Source organism: Lactuca virosa, chromosome 5, assembly GCF_052849685.1.
Source record: "Lactuca virosa cultivar CGN04683 chromosome 5, Lactuca_virosa_CGN04683_v6, whole genome shotgun sequence".
Lineage (NCBI taxonomy): Eukaryota > Viridiplantae > Streptophyta > Magnoliopsida > Asterales > Asteraceae > Lactuca > Lactuca virosa.
In genome coordinates this window covers 40266349-40291904 of record NC_136430.1, presented here as the reverse complement: position 1 = coordinate 40291904, position 25556 = coordinate 40266349, and positions in this window count along the sequence as shown.

The following is a 25556-nucleotide window of genomic DNA, read 5'->3' as shown; positions in this document are numbered from 1 at the left end:
ATTCGTATTTAGGTTGTTTAAAAGAGAAAAATTGAAGTGTTAAGGCGAGGAGTTGGTCTAACCATGAATCTTCCACCTTAATCAAGTGAGTGTATAGTTACTTTCTTGAACATTAATATAATACAAGTATTTATTAAAAGTATTAAATATCTGGTGAAATTTTATGTTTGAATTAAATGCATATTATCTGGAATATGCATTAAATGTATGTTTCATAACATACATTGTGCAAACCATATATGGTTGTATATGTGTTAAGTGTATATGCGGTATATTACATGACAATGCAAATAGAAGTACTATTACTTAAAAGATTAGTATATACCTAATACTATGTGTTAAATATATACATTGAATTATGATACTGTTACATAAACATGAATTGGTATTGAAATTTGATTACAAGGATTGTACTCTTATCTAGTTTTAAACTAAGACGTATAAAGGATGATTAGTTTCAATTAAGCTGGATAAAAGTCTAGTCATATACCGTATTGCGATAGTATGGTGTAAACAGGAAAACGTTTTTGGAAGTTGATTACAAACATTGTAGTCTTTCCTGGTGTCGACATAAAACTTATAAAGGATTCTTGGTTTGAGTTCAGTTGAAAGAGTGTTAGTTTTACCCTTTATTATAAAGCTATTACATAGGCAAGAAATTTATGTTGATTACAAGGATTGTAATCTTGTCTAGTTATACAATAAGACCTAAAGGGAATGCTTAGTTCAATTAACTTTGGATATTGGGTAGCATCAAGTTAAAGGTATGTGTGAAACAATCATTTGCACTCAAAAATTTTTAATATACTAAGATTTTCCGCAAACAAATATACTATGATTTTTAAATCGTAAAGAAAAGTTTGTTTTCGGTTCTGGAAACTATGGGACGTCACACTTGTTAGTCTTCACTAACTAACAAGGTGAGTTATATCACTCTCTCTCACTAGATTTTGTATGTATGTATGTTTATGTTTCTCTCTCTCCCTCTTTCTCTTTCTCTCTCTCTCTCTCTCTCTATATATATATATATATATATATATATATATATATATATATATATATATATATATATATATATATATATATATATATATATATATATATATATATATATATATATATATATATATATATAGAGAGAGAGAGAGAGAGCGAAAAGTGAATATACCCTTAAGCGTATATAAACTTAGGTACCCAAACTCAGCATAGTATGTCGTTTTGTATCATATAATACATTCTAATCGTTCAAAGTTCTTATAATTTAACTTCTAACTTGATTTACTTCCATGATTTTTATAAATTACACATTTATCTTCCTCTTATATAATTTTCATTTTCAACTACAATATTTATAGCCTAGTAGGTGTTCGGCAAAGCGATGTGATATAAAAGAAAGATAATAGTAAAATTTCGAAAATCTTGAAAGTAAATCAAGTAAGGGGTTGAAGTTTAAGAACATTATAATGAATATATCAAACAAAACGACGTATTATGATATGGTTGGGTACCTAAGCTTATATACTCTTAAGGGTTTTCCCATATATATATATATATATATATATATATATATATATATATATATATATATATATATATATATATATATATATATATATATAGGGAAATGATCAAATGAGAACACCTAAAAGGTTGAGAACGCGAGAACAAGTATATTCATTTGTGATTCCATGTATTCATTTGTGGAGAAATGATAAATTTTTACGCATAATGAACATGAATATGCTTTTTCTCTTCATTTGAAATTAAAGGCGTAAAAATTTATCATTCCTCCACAAATGAATACATGGAATCACAAATGAATATACTTTGTTCTCGCGTTCTCAACCTTTTTGGTGTTCTCATTTGATCCTACTCCTGTATATATATATATATATATATATATATATATATATATATATATATATATATATATAGGCCTAGGTTATTCTATTCAAAATTATTATTGTGTTATTGTATGCACAAATGTGGGCCAATCAAATTTACTTATTTTAAGAAAGTGATTAATATATATTATTGAATTAAATATAATTGAAAATATCATCTTAATTAATTACAAGGGTAATTTAGTCAATTAATATAGATTTAATAAAGGAAAATTGCATTTTTTTAGGGATCATAGATTCTATTAATTTTAAAAATCCGATTTTACGAATTATAATTATTTTAATTCGGACATTCTGACAGAATATGTTTATATAGAATACATGTAATTGAAGATATTTCTTGTAGAATAACAAATTCTCAAACCATCAATTGAAGAATTAAAACAAAAATTATATTAATTCTTATAGAATACACGTAACAATTGCTAAGAATTACATTTATTGTTAAAGAATAAAACTAAAAAACTTTCAAATCGGAAAAAAAACATCAAAATCTGGCAAATACACTAATTTATTCTAAAAGAATAATGTTCCTAAGAGGCGTCGTTCAAATTTCGTGGTCCGTTCTTCAAGCATCAGCTTCTGTGGAAACAAATCTAATGAATAAATTAGTGAAAAAATATCTATGTTCCATTCCAGCATAGTTGGAATTCGTGATTCCATTATGATAGAATTGGAATTCATTTACCAATAATTATATTAATTCGGGGCATTCTAACAGAATATGTTCATGATTATCATAAAAAACATTTTTTTCTGATAGAATGCTATAAATGAAGAAATACCATTTAGTTGAAGCATTTTAGCGAGCGCTTGGTGTGAATCAAAATAGATCCAATTTCGAGTTTAATATTGATACCTACGATGTTTATAACATTAAACATCTTATATATTAATGAGGAATTGTAGATATCTATCAAATAAGAAGTGTGATCTAACATTAAGCGAATCTAACAAAATAGAAACACAAATCCACTAACAATTACACTAACAAAACGAAATTGGATTTCAAGTTTCTTCAACATAGTGATATTGGAACCACAAGTCCATGAATCAGGTTAGAATATGTGAATTAGAAAATCAAAAGTGTCAAAAACAGACAAACAATCAACCAAGAAACCCCAAATGGGAGATCAATCCAAAGATTCAATCTTTATAGTAAAAATAAAAAAAGATGATCCTATTTCAATCAAAATGGTGGAAGAATTGATCACAAAATCACAAGACACTATGCTGCCATCAACAGACCGATGCGGAGAATTCAAAAGATCACAGATTGCAGGATTACCTTTCCTTTCTGTGGGCTTGAACTGTGTCGTTGGCTTTCTCGATTTAGGGTTTTTGTGTTGATTATGTTTTCCGGTGATTGAAAATTAGGGAACACAGGAAAGCAAGAAAGACGAAATGGTTACAGAGAGCTCAAGATCGCCACTAATTGCTTCCATCCAAGTCATATCATCGGAAGTGGCTCATTCGGCACAGTTTACAAAGTGTTTATGCTATCGTCGGGAACCACCGCAGCTGTGAAAAGATCTGTTCCTGCGACGCCAAAACGGAATTCTTCGCTGAATTATCAGTAATTGCTTGCTTAAGACACAAAAATATTGTTCCTCTACAGGGATATTGCATCGATAATGTGTTGTATCAAGACATCCAGCACTTGGGTTTCTTAAAATGGCGGAGGCCGATTGTGAAATAAAGTGAGGGTGATGATATGGTGAATTTGGTGGTTGGGTGTGGTAGATGTACACGAAAAATGAGATCTTGGAAGCCATTGATAAGTAGCTTATTGGCCAGTTTGATGAAGAAGAAGGTAGGAGGCTTTTGATGGTGGGGTTGAGCTGTGCGAATTAGGTTAAAATTGAATGGTAGCGTGATTACAGGGACTATTTGTGGAAGCTATTTATCAAATTACTAAAATACCCTTGTTTATTTATTTAATTAATTGAATTTTTATTTAATTTTGATTGACCCACATTGATGCATACAATAACACAATAGATACATTAAACACCTGAACCTAGCTCTATATATATATATATATATATATATATATATATATATATATATATATATATATATATATATATATATATATATGCATGTATGACGGATCTTGAGGAACTAAGTGAATGCCCTCAAGTTATTAGATGGAGATAGACTCTAATTATATGTTTAAAATCATGTAGTTGAGCATGTATGTATAATTAGAGTATGTCTGATAATTATACAAATAATATCATGTATCTGAGCATGTATGTATAATCAGAGGATGTATGGCAAAAAGAGAAGGGTATTATGTTAAATACCTAAGATATGGTAGAATGAGATAAAAAAATGATTATATGCTTTATAATCGTATAACATAGTATGTATGTATGTTTAGATGTAAATGGTATTGTGTAGAATACCTAGAATATATGAGAAGAAGAATTAGATTAAGTACTTAATGAGTTAAGTACTAGATGAGTAGAAAATATATCTTGATGAGATAAAGAGATAGAATGTTCATGGGACATGTGTAAACAAATATTAAGAGAACAGTATAAAGATCATTCCTTCAGGAATGAGATAGAGGTTCCTTTGGGAATAAGATGATGTTTCCTTCAGAAATGAGATTTTTATTCCTACGGAAAGAAGAGTATGATTACGGTGGGAGTAATATTATATGTTTAGAGAAGATAAAGGAAAGGTTCTATGAGTGGTACAAGGCAAGAAAGTTCTTTCAAGAAATTAGATGTAATCAATGATGGATTAAGAGTAAGGAATCCATGAGTGATTCAAGAGAAAAAGAAGGTTTAAGGATTCAAGAGGGGTCATAAGAGAGGGGAGTAAGTTCGGATGAGTGGACCCAGTAATGTTAGTAGGATGTTGTTTCCCTTAGAATATAGAGGAGATTTTTGTATGAGATGAGACCATTCGGTCTAGTTAAGAATAAAGAGATTAAGTGTATGCAGATTATGACACATGCATGCTAAGAGTAAGAGATGTTTTAGAGTAAGAATATGAGAAGGGAATGCATAAAGTATAACCATAACATATAGAGTATGAGAGGAGATAAGAGTAAGGGACAAGAAAGGAGATCTGGAAAGGAGAATATGCAAGAGATAAATAATGAGAAGATAGAGTATATATATATATATATATATATATATATATATATATATATATATATATATATATATATATATATATATATATATATATAGTATGAGATGAGCTTGGGAATAGGCTAAAAGAGAGTAAATGATGACCAGAGAAGATTAGTGTAGAAGAGTAGAAGATAGAGTAAGAGATAGATGATATGAGAAGGCTTGAGAAAAGAGTAGAAGATACAGATGGGATGAGAAGGAATAGCAGAGTATGCTATGAGATGAAGAGATTAAATTGTGGAGTAAGAGAAAGTAGAGAATAGAAAGATAGAGTATGTGAAGAAAGAAAGAGATTAGAAGAAGAGTATGATAACATGAAACAGATTAGAATATAACTCACCAGACCCGTTGTCTGATATAGTAGAAGTTTTGTAACGTCCCAAAAATAGTAAGTAAAAAATTTTCTTTTAGTCAACGCAAAACATTAATTCATTCATTCCAAAAACCCAATCATAGTATAAAATGTATCTAATAGTCATGAGAGTACAAAACAATCATAAAATGCGGAACATTGATGGATGTTGTACAATCATGTCGGGCCTTTCCCTTTCGAACCAGAAGTACCTGAAAAAATTAAACCACAAAATCATAAGCACAAAGCTTAGTGAGTTCCCCAAAATACCACATACAACAAATATAACAGCACGTAGCTGTATCGGGTCCGTAATAACCCCGGGTCCATATCAACCCCGAGTCCATAATGACGTCGAGCCCAGATCGGCTCCATCGGGTCTGTATCATCCTCGACTCCATAATGACTCCGAGCCCAGATTGGCTCCATGCCTATAACATACAATCATACCATCAATAATCACATAGATACGTGTATCCTACATACACAAATCAATAGGTCGGTATTCGTGCCTTCGACCCACGAGTATGGTGAGAAGACTCACCTCGATTTAAAGTCAAACAAACGAATCACGCACACGAGCTGCCTAGACTTGAACTCCCCCACACTAAACAACATATCATAAAACCCTAATTAGAGTTAGGGAACAACCCCAATCAAAAGTGTTGGTTCCAATTTGACCTACTTGGGTAAAAGACCATATTACCCATCCATGGCCACGATCCACTCACTTGACCTAAAATCCACTTTGACCAAAAAGTCAACATCCAGAGGTTACGTCATGTGTACTCTTGCTCTACACACTGTGTAGAGCCTTCTGATGTAAAAACGGGGCAAAACTAGGCAACATGGTGCGTAGCCAGGATTACGCCCTGTGTAATCATGATGTTTCCCAAATTCCATATTAAGACCTTACTACCTTAAGACCAAACATCCAAATCTCATGTATTGACCTAAAGGACATATTAAATTATAAAGTCATAGACTTTATGCATTTACATGGCTCAGAAGGAAGCAAAACCAAACCCTAAGTCCAAAACCCACTCAAAATCTCAAGAGTTCATGCATGGATGGATGGGAGTGCCCAAGCTCCCATTTTTGTGACCTAACAACCTTAGAAACATCCAAAAATGGGAAACCTAAGGTCTGGAGTAACGTATACTCACAAGAACCCAAAATCATGGGCCAATAAGCATGAATACTAAAAAAAATCAACAAGATATGCTCAATGAATCATCAAGATGAAGCCTTTATACCTTCTTGATTTGGCAAATGGTATGAAGGCTCTGGATCCACAAGCCTGAGCTTGACCAAGCTTCAAAAATGGGCTTCTCCTTCTTTAAAATTCACATAAAACACACAAGAGGCTCAAATTTAGCTCAAGGCGATTAGGGTTTCGAGTTGGGTGTCAAAGAGTGTTACATCCATAAAATTCATGAAAATTTTAAACTTTTAAAACAACCCAAAAATCATCATTGTTTACAAATAGTTTTCGAAACAGGGTTAATATCATAGTATTCCCAAAACCGTAAAACAAAACATGAGGAGGTGCACGATCATGCCTTCGCCTTCCCGCGATCATCTAAGGTAGCTGAAACATAACCCAAAATTGTAAGACCAAGGCTTAGTGAGTTCCCCCAAAAATACCAATACACAACAAATAGCACATATATAATAACATCATGCAATGGGTCCACAGCTAACAAACTGGATTACCCCTGAGCCCACAACATAAGTCTGGCTTGCCCTCGGCCCACAACTTATGTCTGGCTTGCTCCCCGGTCTGATCAGTCCTCAGACTGAATATCACTAAGCCCTCAGTACGAGTCTGGCATGCCCTTCCCGACCCTTAGCTCGTATCTAGAATGCTCATGGTCCCTCAGTATAAGTATGGCATGCCCTCCCGGCCCTCAGCTGATATCTGGCTTGCTCTAGGGTTTGTGGGCTACAGCACAGAGCAGTACAACCTCAACCCAGCCCAAATAATATGTCGATATATAACAGATAATATCATACATATATAAACAAACAATATCACAGGTAGTCTTACAGATTTACCAGACTAGCATATCAAATCTAGCATGCATATCTATTCCATACTTAGCATATCAACAAATATCAGGTTATCAAACTAGTGGGCCAACCTTGGTGCCTTCGACCCGAAAGTACAGTGAAGAAAACTCACCTCACAACTGGACATAAGTGATAAGGCCTAACTGTGAAAACAATAAATAAGATCGATAGATTCTATATTAAAGACATGAATTAAAGACAAGAGACAATGATCAAAAGTATGTCGAATGATTAGAGTCAAATAGCTCTAGAAGAGTTCTCAAAGCAGGAACTTCTCTGTAAGAGCGTACAACAGCGTTTAGGGTTTACACAAAATGTAACCCTAAAATGTTACATGCATGCACTATTTATAGACTACGCTAACTAGTAGTTTCGAACCTGGACAGGCCCATTTCGGAATTATTCAAAATGATAAAGCATACATTTGACACAATAATTTCTATACCTAACAATCTCCCCCTTTGTGTCAAATTCAGAAGGAATCTCTTCATTTTATTCTTTTCACCACGTTAAACAACTTTGGCATTAAATTCAAAAGTGTGTTTCTGACACACAAGTACCATTTGATCATATCCGAGACGCATTTGAGGTCAGCCGCAGCATTTTCCTTGCATGGTTCAGCCAAAGAAAGAATAGTCTTTAGAGCGGCAGAGGAATAAAGGTGTTTGTCTTGTATAAAGAACATGTTGTTCTGAACTACATCACCATCCTTTCTTTTATACACTATGCTCCAGTGCTCTTTTCAGATAATTCCGATTTTTAGTTTCTGAACATCCTTCGGTTGCACTTCTGCCTTTAGAATGGACCTCTTCTTCAGAACTGATGTTATTTCAATATCCATCTTCACAATTTCATGGATGTAGCAAATGAGCATCCTTTTCAAATGTGAAACAATAGGCTCATATTTCTTTTCTTCTTTCGTAACGATATGAAACAAGGAGATCTAATACTATGGGTTCATAAATGGCAGATCCGCCAAAGTGAACTCGTCCAGAACCTGATTAGCTCCTCTGAATCCCTTGAATGTTATATTCAGAAAGTCTTCGCTCGGAACAGGCAAACTAGGCTTCACGACCACTATTCCTTTCAAGCTCCACCTTTCGTATTATAGTATGCCATCCATCAAGTAGAAGGAGAATAGCTTCTTATTTACAGCACTGTCTGAAATCAAAGTCTTCTCTATATTTTCAAAACATCGGAAAAGAAAAACCCTTGAAGTGATGGGGACATCTAATTGATTTTCCACATCATTGACTAAGTCAAATGAGATCGAGGGCTCCAGCCAGTAGATGCTTGGATCGTCAATAGCCTCTCTCTGTATTCGCTTCAATGACCAAGAAGGAAATAACGACTTCTGAGTTTCAAGCACGATTTTTGCATTCTTAACCTTAGCTTCTTCTGCTTCTAATTTCAACCTAATAGCGTGAAGATCATCTAACTCTTTGTCACGCTTCTTTCTCACTGGCTTCTCAGACTCAGACAACTCTTCTTATTCCTCATCATCATCAATCTTTTTGCCTTTGTATTTCTTTGATGTAGAAGCTTCATTACCCTTCTGATCAGTTTCACCCTTTGGCTGTTGGTCCTTGTTCTGATCAGGTTGTTGGTCCTTGTTTCCCCCTTGTTTTGGAAAAGCCCCGCTTACTGAAACACCTTCAATCTGATTGAGCATTACAAAGACCGGTTGAAGTTTGTCGGAAAAGTTGTCGAACCGAGACCGTGAACAGAGAGTCATAAGTCTCAACAAGCCTCATCAGATATTCATTGATCTCCAACACACAGCTTTTGACGACTGTCCTCTCGTTTTCAAGATCATCAATATGTTTGGTATCACTCTTCAGTTTGACAGACAGGACCTTGGCCTTCTGAGTTTTCTCAGCCAACAGATCTATTATCTTATTTCCAGCTGCCAAGTCTTTTTGCAACTTTTAAATTTATGAAAGGAAAGAGGAAGTGAGTTCAGCATTCTCCACTTTGATTTCAGAACGAACAAGGGAGAGTGCCTCCTTCTCAGCTTATTAAGAGGATCGAAATCCTGCGATAACCTTATTCATGTCTTCGGTGTTTTTGTCAGAGGAGCTTCTGAATTTAGCCATAAAATCAGTTACGTCATGAGATAGTTTTTTGACTTTTGCGGTCTTCTCTGAAATGGTCTTTTCAGAAGCTTGAATTGCCTTGGATGCTTCTTCAAGGACTTTTCCATTTACTGATGTAAGTAACTCCACTGTACCTTTGTGGGTTTCCAACATGTATTCAAACTTAGATGAAGATGTAGATGTGGAAGACTCTAAAAGAGAATCCAACTTTTCTTTAAGCTCCTTGAACTTCCCTTTTGCCATTGGGGCATCATCATCATCACTATTAATGTTTGAAAGGGATGAAAACAAAGTCTGTAAATGTCTCCTAATTCTCTCCGAACAAAATGTCTTCCTTGTCGTTTGAAGGAGAAGCAGTGGAGGTGCCCGGATCAGAAGTCACACCGATGTTCACATTTTCCCCCGCATCACATGCGTTGACATGAAGGTTTGAAGTCCTAGTCGCCTCCGGAATGGAATTGACAATCGGAAATTCTGGTGGAGTAGAAATAGATGATGTGGTTGGAGGGGTGGAATCGGTAAATATTGTGGAGTTTAAGGGGATGGAGATCTAAGGAAGAGAAATTCCAACAGAAAACTTCGATGGTAGTGGGATGATAGATGAAATCGGAATGGTTGAAGTGGTGGTGAGGCTGGTGGAGTAATAGGTGTTGGTGATGAAGCAGTAGTGAGATTCGAAATTGGTTCTTGAAACATATCAGAAGCGGGAACAGTTGAGGATTGAGGAGAAGTTTGATAGGTTTTGAGCAAAACATACAATCCTATGTGTGCATGCAACCCTAATTGAAGATCTACGTTTTCTCTAATTAAACATACAATAATGAACAACAAAGTATAAACCCTAGATCCCTAGTGTATAATCAAAATTCACATAATAGAGGGTTATAATACATACCTTTAAGATTGTTATTGTAAACAATCTTGAATCCTTTCTTGAAAGACCTTTGGTAGCAAGCGCTAGAAGTTTCGAGCCTCTAATGGTTCACAAACAAACTCAAGCAACCAAGGAATACTATAAAGAGAGAGAAGGGAAGAAGAATTTCGGCTCTAAGCCTTTTGGAGGAGTGCATGGACGAAATCTAACCCTAAGGAGGGTTTATAAAGGTTTTAGGAAGGTATTGGATAAGGAAAGTATATCCAAGATAACCCTAATCCATTAACTTCCTCCCTAAGGCATCCAAGGCACCCTTAGAGCCCAAGGAAAACCTAAGAGTATCTAGAATCTGTTCCCCTTACTATAGGGAGGTTCTAGAATTGCCCAGTGCTCAACTACTGAACATTGTCACATTTAGTCCCTGCAGTTTTAATTAATTCCTTTAATCCCAAAATTAATTCCAAATTAATTTCTGATTAAATATTAATTAAAAAATATAATTTATAATCAATATTTTATTTCCATAATACATTAATAAATCATTTATTTTGATTTCTAATTACTTTATTAACCAAGTAATAAATTAATAAATCATTCTTCTCTCTCTGAAAGTCATCCTATTCAATTGCCAGGTTTGAAGGCAACCTAAAAGGATTGTGCTACTGTCAATTCAAGTTTATACCAATTATAGTTATGAGCTTAGACACCTAATCCAACAGTCTCCCACTTGGATAAGTCTAATAACTAGAACTGCCAGTATAACTATTGAATTGACTAGCAAATTGTAGCTACCAAAAGCTAGTCTCGAACTCTGACCTAGTCAGTAACGTGTCCTTAGATAAGTAATCAAATATTCCTCTGTTCTACAAGATATCGTATGGAAATGAGACATGGATTATAATCAATCTCTCTGTACAATATTTGTTTCCCGATTTCTGATTTATGACGACTGATATCAGACTACTAATTGAACACATCAATTCAGTCCACGCTTGGCCAAGCGCTTTAGATGTCATCATCAAATCATCGAGGGGCCTACAGATATTGCTTTTTCCCGTTTAGGGAAAAAGGAACGGATAAACTTCGAGTTATATGCTTGCACTATTCACTCATCATATCACGCACAACAATACGTTTTATAACATCAAGTTACTGATGCGTTTATGTATTATCAATGCATAACTGACTCGTAAACAACAACTCATATATCTCTGTTTCAACAATATAAGATATTATCATCTCAAAATTACTCGTGATAAAATCCATGAAGTAATTCTCTGAGCGTGGGTTAATCCAATACTTAAATCCCCATTTCCAAAGTACTCATGAATACTGCAGCAGCCATTGCTATGTCTAACCCCTTAGACAATCTACAGTTTGATATATGAGAGTCTTAATTCACTACTTACTTCCAAAAGTATGATCGAATGTGGATTTTTGAATAATCCAATTATTTGGGAAGTAAAACATGCGAAGTGAAACACAATAATAACCTAATTAACTACGGTCTCAAAACCTTTGAATATAGATGAAACACTTATTATTTAATCACCATATTAATTAGACTTTATTAATTGTCTAATGTTTCGATTAATCAACTAAACACTTGAATTAAACATCAGTCGTGCTAGTTATAAACATGTATACTATGTCTCTCTGTGGTCCTTCCTTTGTGAACAGATCAATTGGACATTATTCCAATGATGCTCATATCACAATTCCAAATCCTTATTACCAATGTAAGAATTCCAAATTCTTGTCACCACTAAATGTGTTAGAGTCTAACCTTTCATGCAATATTCTTTTGTGATGATGTGGCATCAAAGTCACCGAGACTTTGCCAACGATGTCACAAAATGCTCCATTGAAACTTTGTTACTAAAACAATTTCATGGTAATGAAGTATCAAACTCAATGTAACTCCTTGAACACCTTCCTTGCGTTAAGGTTCCCCACTCACATGTAGATTTCAACAACCAACTCCCACTATGGAAACATTTCTATATTCCCATATGACCATAAATTTTGATCAAGAATTATCCTAATCAGAAACATGTCACTATGGTCCTTCCAAACAATATCATACTTCCAACTGTCCACAAGCAACCAATCTTTTGGTAAACCTCAGATTGTTCTTGACAGTTGTTTAACAACTCTAGTCATATCCAGTTCTAGTCCTTTTTCCCTCTTAATGCCCTACGCATTTGGAAAAATCTGAACAAGTGAATATTATAGCTGTAGGGTTCAAAGTACTCCATGGATTATGGAAATGGGCCCCCTTGATGAAGTGTAGGTTAAAAGCCCAAGACTTGTCTTTTCCCTATAAATAGTCATGTATTATTCATAATTAGGGTTAAGAGTGAGGCAAAATGTAGCTGCCAAACATTGTGAGGTTTCTTATGTAGAGTTCGATTCTTTAGTCTATTCTGCAAGTGTAATTTATTCCTCATGTTTTGAATAAATCGAGTAATCATTCGACATATCTTCTTTATTGTGTTTGTTTTTATTTTCCGCATCTTGTTCATCAAATCACAATTAGGGTTTTAATCCCAACAAGTGGTATCAGAGCGGGTCTTTGAAGGTCTATTGATTTTTGAAGTATCGGTTCTTGATTTGATGCTTTTCTGCACAAGTTATTGAAGATTATTGGTGTTTTGGCATTTTGGAATGAAAATTATGTTCAAGCAACTGTTCATGGTGAATTATGTTACTGTTCATCACTGTTTATCTGAATGTGTTCTGATTCGATCTGATCAATTATTCAATTCAAGGTTATTCGATTTCTTCCCAGATCTAGTTCACTTGATTAAGCCAAATTTTTTTATTCAAGTCGATCTACTGTTCTTAAGCCCAATTTCTTCTGTCTACTGTTCATGCGTTTTGCGCCCATTTATATTGATTTCTGTTCATTGGATTACACCTATTTTTTGTACTTAAAGTCGCTTGTTCTGTATCACCATCGACACTTCTAATTGTTTAATTTACAAATCAATTCGGTGATTGAATCCGTTTGTGATTTTTCCTTTGACGATTGATGATAGTTTCCTGTTATCATTGATTGTGCTTTTGGGTACAAAATTGTTCTTTGATGTTATTGAACCTTATTCTTGACAAATCAATATTTATTTTGAGAATCGATGATGAATAGACGATGAACAGTGGGTGTTTGATCTGATGATTAAAAGATGATTTTGGTGTTTATCAAGTATTGTGAAGGGTTTTGTAATCGTAATTGGGGCTCAATCGGAACGATTTGAGCATGCAATTCGCTTTTACTGGTCAACCTTGGAAGTCAAAATCGATTTGAATGATCTTACCTGTGAACGGTCTAGGAATCATGATTACGATTCATGACGATTGAATCCGTTTGTGATTTTTCCTTTGACGATTGATGATAGTTTCCTGTTATCATTGATTGTGCTTTTGGGTACAAAATTGTTCTTTGATGTAATTTAACCTTATTCTTGACAAATCAATATTTATTTTGAGAATCAATGATGAATAGACGATGAACAGTGGGTGTTTGATCTGATGATTAAAAGATGATTTTGGTGTTTATCAAGTATTGTGAAGGGTTTTGTAATCGTAATTGGGACTCAATCGGAACGATTTGAGCATGCAATTCGCTTTTACTGGTCAACCTTGGAAGTCAAAATCGATTTGAATGATCTTACCTGTGAGCGGTCTAGGAATCGTGATTACGATTCAGGGTTCGCACTCATATCCTTTCGAATGGAAAAATTATGACAGATTTCAGGCTTAACTGTTTACTATTTGTATATTTGGTGCTTGTAATGCTCGCATTCTGTGGTGACAATGATTCACAAGCACCAAAATCATCATCGAATTCGTATTGGATGGGTTCGCTATCGGATTTGCAACTTAAAAGGAACTGTATAAGGGTGTTCGCCATTTGCAGGTCATACCTCCAAAGTCAAAAGTGGTGTGAAAAACCTTACCTGCGAACGAATGAAATCGGTGCTGGAAATCAATTGGTATGAACAATGGTCATACCGAAATGCCAAAGTTGTGATAATGCGAATGTCTTACCTGCGAAAGTTCAGGCTATAGACTCGTGGTTGTCTTTGATTCGCATCTGGATTTAATCTGATGACTCGTAGCGAACCACTTGCAATTGGAACTACAATCTGACTCGGATTCGGAGTCCCAGTAGACATGAATTTCTGAAAGCGAACCTTGTGCTCGGAACGAAAGTGCAAATCAGTGTTGTTTGGATTCGTGTTCTTATCTTCAAGTTACGAAAGTGAGGTGTTTCAGACGTTAAATTAGGGAAGAAGATATTAAAGTTTCATTTTTGGTCCCTGTAACTTCAGTGATTTGATAGTTCTGGTCCCTGTATTTCTCGTGACTTGGCGGTTTTGGTCCATTTACAGAAATTGTTACAGATGAAAGGGAGTGTGATACAGAACTATTACTTCAGTCCCCTGACTTTCAACAGTGTGACAGTTTCAGCCCATTTTTCGAAAAGTTTGCAAATTTAAGGGCTGGTGAACAGTTTTGGATTCTTTAATGCACATTTTTTTTTGAACAGAAAATTAAGGAATCCATCAAGTCTTGGCGGTTCGGAAAGTCGTTTTTCGCAATAACGTCTAATTTTTCCGACTTTTTTGGATTTTTAACTTCATTGTTTATATCATTTTGCCGCGGGGAGCACAGTAATTATTTATCCAGTCAAGATCATTCTCATGACCATTTGAAGGTTTTATAATCATGTTTTTTATTATAAATCGGGGGAGAATTTGGTATGGCCATTCGCAATTGGATTTATGACTTTTCAAATTTGAAGATTTTTGATAAAGCTTGTGGTAGAATTATCAAGGTAGCTTTTACAGTAACAGTTATTCATCGAGCTCTTCTAAAGCTTTTACCGAGAAGTAGCCTTTACAGTAGCAGTTCTTCGTCGAGCTCTTCTAAGGCCTTGATATATCTCCGACTTCTAGTATTTTCTCGATCAAGTGGCGTTACGAATCTTAAAATTTGGGTTGTTACATGATATTTTTTGGTGGCGTATATCATTAGCTTACTTGAAGATCATTGTGACTTGGAGGGGGAGTTCTTCAAAGACAAGAAGTGGTTTTGTTTCTTAATTCTGAAATGGGTTTTTATGGCGGATTTGGCTTTCTTGAAGATCTTTGGGATTACATCAGAAAATGAAGTTTAAAAACATTACTTCAGTGCTTGGTTCATATATATCCTAGAACCCGTTTTTGAAGACTATTGAAGAATCAAGATTCGTGTGTAACGCCCTGATTCCCGGGTATCAATTTATGGTTATAAATTCTCATGATTTCAAGTTCTACTCGACGAGTTGGTGGCCTGACTCGTCGAGTAGCAGCGGGTTGGTCCGCGAGTTTAAGTGACCTACTCGCCGAGTCCAAGAAGGGACTCGACGAGTAGGTGCTGGCAGATGAAACCCTAAATCCCGTGGTTTTGCACCCTATTTAAGAAGACTTATGCCTCCTTTGGCCTCTTTGCAGTTCTAGAGAGCTCTTAAGAAACCCTAATTCGTGTGGTGCTCTATTGTGTGTGTATTAAGCTTGGGAGGGAGATCTTTGGAGAAAAGGAACTTGGAAGGCAAGGGAATTGGAGCAAGGAAAGTGTGGGAATCAGAATCTACCTCAGTTAGCATCTTCCAGAGGTATCAAGTCACCACCTTTACTTCTTTTCCCTTCTAGATCTCTTTTTGGTTGAGTTTGGGGCTTTTATGGATCCTTGAGTTGATAAGGTGGACTATGGGCTAGATCTGAAGTTGTAACTTCAGATCTGGACCCTTCTTAAGTCCTAGAGTCATAAAGTTTCTGGTTTGGGCATGAATGAAGCCTTCCTTGGGTAGGAAATCCCATTTTGGGCTTGGATTGGACATTTGGAGCCTTTATAGCTATGCATGCACGTAAAGTTTGCAACTTTACGTGAAAAGCATGCCTTAGAAGCTTGGATCTGTAGTTGGAGCCGCTGCATGGCGCAAATGAGTATGTATGGAAAAAAGGATTGAAGCGACTCGGCGAGTCGCATGGTCGACTCGGCGAGTCATATGACGATGGGCATGACCTCGACGAGTTGGAAGAACAACTCGGCGAGTCCGTTGGAGATTGCCATAGACTCGACGAGTCGTATGAACAACTCGGCGAGTCGGATGAGATTTCCCCAAGTTATGTATGCGTGCATATCCGTCGAGTTGCATGAAGGAAACTCGACGAGTGGCCATAGAGTTTCGATCGTAAACCGAAGGGACTCGACGAGTCACCCCGATGACTCGGCGAGTGGGCAAGTACTTCAAGGAACTCGGCGTGTAGCCGAGGGTACTCGGCGAGTTAGGGTCAACATGGACTGTTGACCTTGACTGATGACTTTGACTTTGACCAGGGTTTGATTAGCTGACTTATGGGGGTACCTTGAAAGGTTGGGAACTTATGGGTATTTATGATTGGATCATTGATGGTTATAGGTGTTGGAGTTTGGGGCAGTGTTTCGGGAGCATGTTTTCGTGGTTCAGACCGGCATTGCAAGGTGAGTTATCCTCACTATATCAACAGGGTCAAAGGCACCAATGCCGGCCCTTTATGGTTTGTATTTGGATCATTGCATGATATGCTTACTGATTTACATCCTCGTGGTTAGGATGGTGATATGTTATGTTAGTGGCCGGTTAGGTCGATATCCTGGTTATAGGATTGTTGATATGTTTATTCATCTGTTAGATTGGCGTCCTGGTAATTAGGACGGTATTATGTTTAGTGACCTGGTTAGGGTCGGTATCCTGGTATATAGGATGATGCTATGTTAGTGACCAGTTAGGTCGGTATCCTGGTTAGGATGTTGCTATACTATATGATCTGCTAGATCGGTTTATCTTTCTATGGGTTGTTGTGTGATTACCTGCTATATGTGCACATAGTCATTTGCTTGATGTTTGGGTTGAGGCGGTCCTGCTTCGTGTTGAAGGCCAACATACCCTACGAGCGATCCGGATAGACTGTAGGACCGTATGGTGGTCCAGTCATACCGAAGGCTCGGGATAGATCCAGATAGACTGTAGGCCCGGTGCGGGCAGTCCAGTCATACTGTAGACTCAGAGAGTGGACCAGGTGGACTGAAGGCCCGGTGCGGGCGGACCAGTCACACTGTATACTCGAGATGCATGATTGTTCTGTATTTGTTGATATGATATGATTATGGTTATATGAGGTTGGTATTTTGGGGGTAACTCGCTAAGATTTCGGGCTTACAGTTTCAGTTTATTGTTTCAGGATCAGCGGATGGCCGCGGGTAGGCGAAGGCGTGACCGTACACTTCCTCGATTTACGATTATGATTTCTGGGAACTCTGATGTATGAAATATTTTGAAAACAAATTGTAATAATTGAATGGTTTCAACTGAATCAAAAAGTTTTAAATTGGCTCGAATTTTTGGGATGTGACAAGTTGGTATCAGAGCCTTGGTTTGAGTGAATTGGAGGAACATTCGTGTGAATCCAGTCTCAAATCAAGGAAAGGTTTTCAAAATGATTTCCAAAATGTTTTTCAAAATAAGTAAAGGAGGATGCAGGGTGTACGATCAGCCGGAGCCAGTAAGTAGACCCCAAAATACCATACAGTTATTTGATTATGTGATATGTTAGAACAGCATGCTAGTACTAGGCTAAGGATCTTCGGGAATTGCATGATATAATTGCTTGATTACATGATGACTGCTAGCCTAGGGTTTTCCTTATATGAGATTGACATCATTACTGTAGTTACTTGTGTATGCATCACAGTTATATATAATTAAGATCTTATAGCCTGAGAATGTTTGATCTGGCCTTATGTTCTGTTCTTATTGATTAGGGCTTAGGGTAGGAATGAATATTCGAAAGTCTATAGGGTCCAGCGTTATGTATGGCTAGCATACACTAGTGCTGCAGGGGTTGATGGAAGTTTCATGGATGGGTGGGTTGTGTTAGGCCGGGAGGCCAGTTATGAGATATTTAGCATTCCTCTAGGAGTGAGGATTGAGCGCTCGCTATGTTATGTACATTGTTAGGGTGTTGTGACGATACTTGAGACAAATATGGGTAGGTGTGGAAGGTAGTATGGGCCCGTACTACTGAAAGCACAGGACCCGTACGCGTAGCAAGGAAGTCACAACCCCTAGGGTTGGGTAAGGAGTTGGTCCCATCTTATATTATGCATTATCAGAGATCTTTCTCGTGTCTTACCAGAATGGTTGTTACGAGACGTCTTGAGACCGGATCCAGGTTAGTATCGGGAGTTGGCAGCTAGGATAGGCCAGCATTGTTAGAGGATCGTGTCAGTGAGATCATCCGGGAGGAGGTGATTGAGATGGTTCGGGGACAGTTGGCGGATATGTTTGGGTCTATCAAGACCGTTATGGTCGAGTATTTCGACGAGCGCTATACAGCTAGTGCAGAGACGATTCTCGTGGCAGCTTTAGCAGCTGTAACAACGGCAGGGGGAGGAGCCAGTTAGGCTTTCTACTATCGGGACTTCGATGATGCGAAGCCCTGACTTTTGATAGGGTTCGGGACCCAGTTTTAGCCATGAGGTACCATATGACGTGAAGGGATGTTGCTTCACATGTTCATGTTCTACTGACCAGAAGGTCAGGCACGCTCTGAACCTGCTAAGGTTCGGGGCGAAGAATTGGTGGGGACTTGTTATTGGGACGTATTCTGAGGAGCAGAGAGCTGCAGCTACTTGGGATCAGTGAGGTGTTCTGTACTTGTTACAGTCTGCGGGTTAAGCGGGAGAGTCTAGCACATGTAATTCTAGATTGAGGCTTCGGGGGTTTTGTTCGAGGCCGGAATGCGAGTCGCGGGGACTCCGTAAAGGAGTAATGATTATGTTCAGCTGTAGTTATGCAACTGGAATTAAAATGGTTTATTTTCTAGGGCAAGGATTGTGCCCTTTCAGTTTACGAGCTCGAAGGATTAAGCAGGCTTGTGACGCCAGGATCAGGTTGTATTCTAACTCGGGGTTAGTTGGTCGCCAAGATTGGCGACAATGGTTTAGCGCTGGTAAGCGTAGGTGGGTCGATGTGGCATATGTATTTTGGAGGTCTATTTCGCCTTGGATCTCGTGTATCAGATGCTAAGGATTAATTGTGTGATCGATTGCACTTCCGGAATTGTAGACTACGTCTTGGGAGTGATTGTAGCCTGGTTTAGGGCAAAGGTTGTTTCAGCTACTACAGTTCAGCTGTGGATGATTGAGCTGGTGAGTGAGTCAGGGTGCGAGGCCCTGAATGATGAGTTCTCGAGTCGAAAGCAGGAGGATTGTTGGAATGCCTTGGGAAGAAGGGTATTATGTGGGAGGTCTGTGGACAGGGTCCCACAAGATGGTTATTCATCATTGTCAGGATTCAGTGGTTTTAGTAAGCATTATTGATTGGCGGAGGAAAGCGCCAAGGGAAGTGGTTCGTGGCTGAAGTATTATTTGCAAAATTTATCTTTTGGTCTCCAGGACATGAGGGTGGGGCCATTCAAGCATTAGTGACTGTCGGTTGCACTGGGATACAGAAAGTGTTCATCTGGTTATTAGAAGTGTGTGATAAATTGGGAAAGAGTTGGTCGTCATCGGATCAATTGTGGGAAAGTGAGAAGGGTTGGGAATTTCCCCAATGTCCATGTGTTGTGAAGACTTAGTCGAATCTAAGTGGGGGAGAATCGTCCCGGGATACAGAAGCAGGAGCGGCGTCGAAAATGGGATAAGTCTCGCATCGTTGGCAGGAAGGAAGACAAACCAAGTGGCTGTTTGGTTGGAGGATTGTGTGAGTTGGGAGTTTGGTAAAACTGATGGGTTTTGAGCATTCTAACACTTCCTAAGTGTACATACAACCATAATAACCTTGGATCTATGTTTGTCTAATAATCATGCAAAGTTGAATTCCAAGGTTATATTCCTATCTAGCATATATGGGGAACATTTTTAACTTGAATGAAAGATAGAATAACTTACCTTGTTGTTGATTATGATCCTTGAAACCTTGTGAGCCTAGCACCCCAAGTGTGATGCCTCAAATGCTTCACACAACACCAAATGCTTTTGGAATGACTTTAGAGAGAATACACACTTCTAAAATCGGCCTAGCCCTCTTGTTTCTTATGTGTAGCCAATTTTGGTGGAGAATGGGTTTCTTATATAGTGTTGACACATCTAGGGTTACACCATGTAAACCCTAATGTGTCATGACTCTTCATTTCCATGACCCATGGGTTTGTAACTCCCATGGAGCATCCATGGAGCATCCAATGGGTGGAACCCAACTTGATAATCCATGGAGCCTCTTAGCCCACTATATAAGATATGGAAGATTTACATAATCTACCCATATATTTAATTAGTTATCTTTTGATCACTTAATTAATTCTAAATTAATTCTTGATCAAACTAATTAAATAATATTATTAATATATTAGAACTTATAATATATTAATAAACCCTAAGTGTTATTTCTCTCATTTTAGTTTATCCAATTGCATGGTGCCATGCAACCCAAATGGACCATGTCGGGTCGGGTCAAGTACATACCAGAAATAGTTATGGACTTAGACACCTTATCCAACAGTCTCCCACTTGGATAAGTCTAATAACTATAACTGCAATACTTCAGGAACCGATCAGCAATCTTAGCTCTTTCAAGGTCTCTCAGAACTGAGAAGATGATGATACGCCATTTAAGATAAGTGATCATATAATCCTCTGTTCTAGATATCAGCCGGACAAATACATGGAACAATGTCTTACTTATTGTCCAGCAGTTTGTTTCCCGATTTCCGATTTGTTTGACAAAGAACTTAATTGAACACATCAACTTAGTTCTGACCGGGCCCGGTACATAGGTCAAAACAAAATCATCGAGGGGCCCAGATATCAGCTTCTAATCCAAGAAGGAACAGATAAACTTCGACTCATATGTTTGTTCTACCACTCATTGAATTATACACAAAAGCACGTTTTATAACATCGAGTTACCAATGCGTTAACGTACAATCAATGCATAACCAACTCATAAGTAACAAATCATATCTCTAGGTTTGAAGACTTATATGATATTACCGTCTCACGATCACTCGAGATAAATTCCATGAAGTGATTCCAGTGAGCGTGGGTTGAGTCCAATGCTCAGAACTTATGAGCACTCATGAGTGTTGTAGCCATGTCCAACAACTTAGACCTCTGCAACCAATCATGACAGTCTTGATTCATACCTACTTCCGACATATGACCGACTGTGGAGGTTCGAATAATATGATATACCAAACATAATTATTCTGGAAGTCAAAACATGCAAAAGAAATATAGTAAACGATCGACAAGAGATAGCAACACTTTACTCATAAATAAAACACCTTATATTCATCATCTAATGTCAATTACACTTTACAAATTTCAAGGTTATCTAACTACTAAATCTAATATCATCCTTCAGCCCTATGCTCCAAGCATGCTGGAGATGCTTAACCCGAGTCAGTCCCTTCGTGAGGGGATCTGCTGGATTCTCATCTGATGATACCCTCTTTGCCACGAGGAGTCCTTATTCTATTCGATGTCTGATGAAATGGTATTTTCTGTCGATGTGTCTGGATCTCCCGTGATCCCTTGGTTCCTTGGCTAAGGCAACTGCACTTTCACTATCACAGAAAATTTCCATTGGCTCTTTAATAGCTGGTACAACTCCAAGGTCTCCAATGAAGTTCTTCAGCCATATCGCCTCCTTTGCTGCCTCGCTAGCTGCTATACACTCTGATTCGCAAGTTGAATCAACCACTGTCTCTTGCTTGGAACTCTTCCAAGAAATTGCTCCTCCATTTAAGGTAAAGACCCAGCCTGACTGAGAGCGGAAATTATCCCTATCAGTCTGAAAGCTAGCATCACTATACCCTACAACTCTCAAGTCTTCACTCCCACCGAGGGTAAGGACCCAGTCCGTAGTCCTCCGTAGGTACTTGAGGATATTCCTTACCGCAGTCCAGTGTGCCTTGCCAGGGTTCCCCTGATACCTGCTAACCATGCTCAAAGAAAAGGCTACATCAGGTCGAGTACACGTCATAGCATACATGATCGATCCTACAGCTGAAGCATAAGGTATTCGACTCATTTCTGCTATCTCAGCCTCAGTACTAGCGCTTTGTGTCTTACTCAATCTGGCGTTACTCTGATGGGTAACTCTCCTTTCTTGGAGTCCTGCATGCCGAATCTCTTCAGCACCTTATCCAAGTAGGTACTCTGACTAAGTCCAATTAGTCTTTTACTCCGGTCTCTCAAGATCCTTATCCCTAGAATATAGGCAGCTTCTCCTAGGTCCTTCATAGAGAAACACTTCCCAAGCCAGGACTTAACTTCCTGCAGAGTTGGGATGTCATTTCCTATGAGTAGTATGTCATCCACATATAATACCAAAAAGCTAACTATACTCCCACTAGCCTTGACATATACACAAGATTCATCTTCACTCCTAGAAAAGCCAAATTCCTTGACTTTCTCATCAAAGCAAAGATTCCATATGCGAGGTGCTTGCTTTAACCCATAAATGGATTTCTCAAGCTTACACACTCTATTAGGGTACTCTATGTTGACAAAACCCTCTGGCTGACTCATGTAAACATCCTCAGCCAACTTTCCATTAAGGAAAGCGGTTTTGACATCCATTTGCCATATTTCATAGTCATGAAATGCGGCTATGGCTAACAGAACCCTAATAGACTTAATCTTGGCCACTGGAGAAAAGGTCTCATCATAATCAACTCCCGGAGTTTGTGAGAAACCCTTTGCAACCAGTCGTGCCTTATAAGTGTGTACATTACCATCCATGTCGGTCTTTTTCTTGAAGATCCATTTGCACCCTACAGTTTTACGACCTGGTACATTCTCAACCAAGTTCCAAACTTGATTGTCATACATGGACTGTATCTCACTGTCCATTGCCTCTTTCCACTTGGCTGACTCAGGGCCTGCCATGGCTTCCACGTAACTGTTAGGTTCATCCAGACCTATCAGTGTCTCATCACTGATAAGTGTATCACCTTCTGCAGTAATATGGAATCCATAGTAATGCTCAGGTGCATTCCTAACCCTTGTGGAACGCCTCAGAGGTACAGACTTGTCAATTGGCTCAACAGGAGTTTCCTCCTTAAGTTGAGTGCTAGGGTTTGAAGTTCCTTCACCACTTGACTCATGAATTTCTTCAAGGTCAACTTGCCTCCCACTGTCTCCTTGGCTTATGAACTCTCTCTCTCGAAAGAAAGCCCTCCTAGCTACAAAGACCACATTCTCACTAGGTCTGTAGAAGAGTTAACCAAAGGATTTCTGTGGGTAGCCGATGAAAATACACCACTCACTTCGAGGTTCGAGCTTATCATGAGTCTCGCGTCTCACGAAAGCCTCGCAACCCCAAATCTTAATGTGGTGTAGTTTGGGTACTTTACCAGTCCACATCTCATGAGGAGTTTTGGCAACTTTCTTTGTGGGAACTAGATTAAGGATATGAGCGGTAGTCTCTAAGGCATACCCCCAAAATGAGATTGGTAGCGAAGCTCGACTCATCATGGAACGAACCATATCCAACAAGGTTCAATTACGCCTCTCAGCTACACCATTCAACTGCGGTGTCCTGGGAGGTGTCAATTGTGAGACAATCCCACATTCCCTAAGATAGTCGAGGAACTCTGAACTAAGATACTCACCACCTCGATCAGATCGAAGCATCTTAATGTTCCTGCCCAATTGATTCTCGACTTCCTGTTTAAACTCTTTAAACCTCTCAAAAGTCTCTGACTTATGCTTGATTAAGTAGACATATCCATATCTACTGTAATCATCAGTAAAAGTCAAATAATAACGATTAGCATCCCTTGTGGCATGTTTGAAGGGCCCACACACATCCGTGTGTATAAGATCCAACAAACCTTCACCCCTCTCACAAGAACCTGTGAAGGGTGACTTTGTCATTTTTCCAAGTAAGCATGATTCGCAACTATCATCTGACTTTAGGTCAAATGACTCCAATACTCCATCCTTTTGGAGTTGGCCTATACGTTTCTTGCTTATATGTCCAAGACGACAATGCCATAATGATGCTTTATCCAAGTTATTATCATTAACAGAATCAATACACAATACATTATTTCCTAAGTTATCAACCACAGATACAGTTTCATACACACCATCACAAGGTAATGCTTTAAAATAAAGAACATTATTAAAGAAAGCATTAATCGAACCAACTTCATTATCAAATGAAAAGGTGAAACCTTGTTTATACAATGCATGAAAGGAAATAATATTTCTTGCCATTTCTGGCGAATAACAACATTTATTCAAATCTAAACTAAACCCACTACTTAGCGATAAAGTATAAACTCCAATCTTGGTGACAGGTAAAGCTTTCCTATTCCCCATGATTAAGTTTATTCTTCCATGCTCCACATTCTCACTTCTTCTTAGTCCCTGCAAATCAGAACAGATATGAATACCACAACCGGTATCAAGGACCCAAGAGTTAGAATGGGGTGAGTTATTAGATAAAATAGTGTAAATACCTGCATGGTTGGGTTTAACTTTCCCATCCTTCACATCTTGCTGGTACTTTGGGCAGTTCCGCTTCCAATGTGACTTTTCATGGCAATAGAAGCATTCAGCCTCTTTAGGGTCAGAAGAAGGAGTGACAAAACCTTTCTTGGTTCCACTTGAAGAAGAGCCATCAAGGGTGCTAGCCTTGGTACCCTTCGAAGAGCTCTTCCTCTTCTTCCCTCTACCTTAACCGATTGCCAAAACCGGGGCGGAGTTTGGAGTAGGAGTGTTAACAACCGACTTACCCTTAAGACCTGTTTCTGCGGTCTTGAGGAGTCCCTGAAGTTTGCTGAGTGTGACCTCTTCCTTATTCATGTGATATGTCATGCAGAATTGATCATAGCACGATGGTAAGGAGTGCAAAATGATATCTATTGCAAGCTCCTCAGGGAAGTTCACATTAAGCTTCAGTAACCGATCCACATACCTTTGCATTTTCTGCATGTGGCTCGTGACGGATTCCCCGTCCTTCATCATGGTTGTTATGATAGAGCATATGATTTCATACCTCTC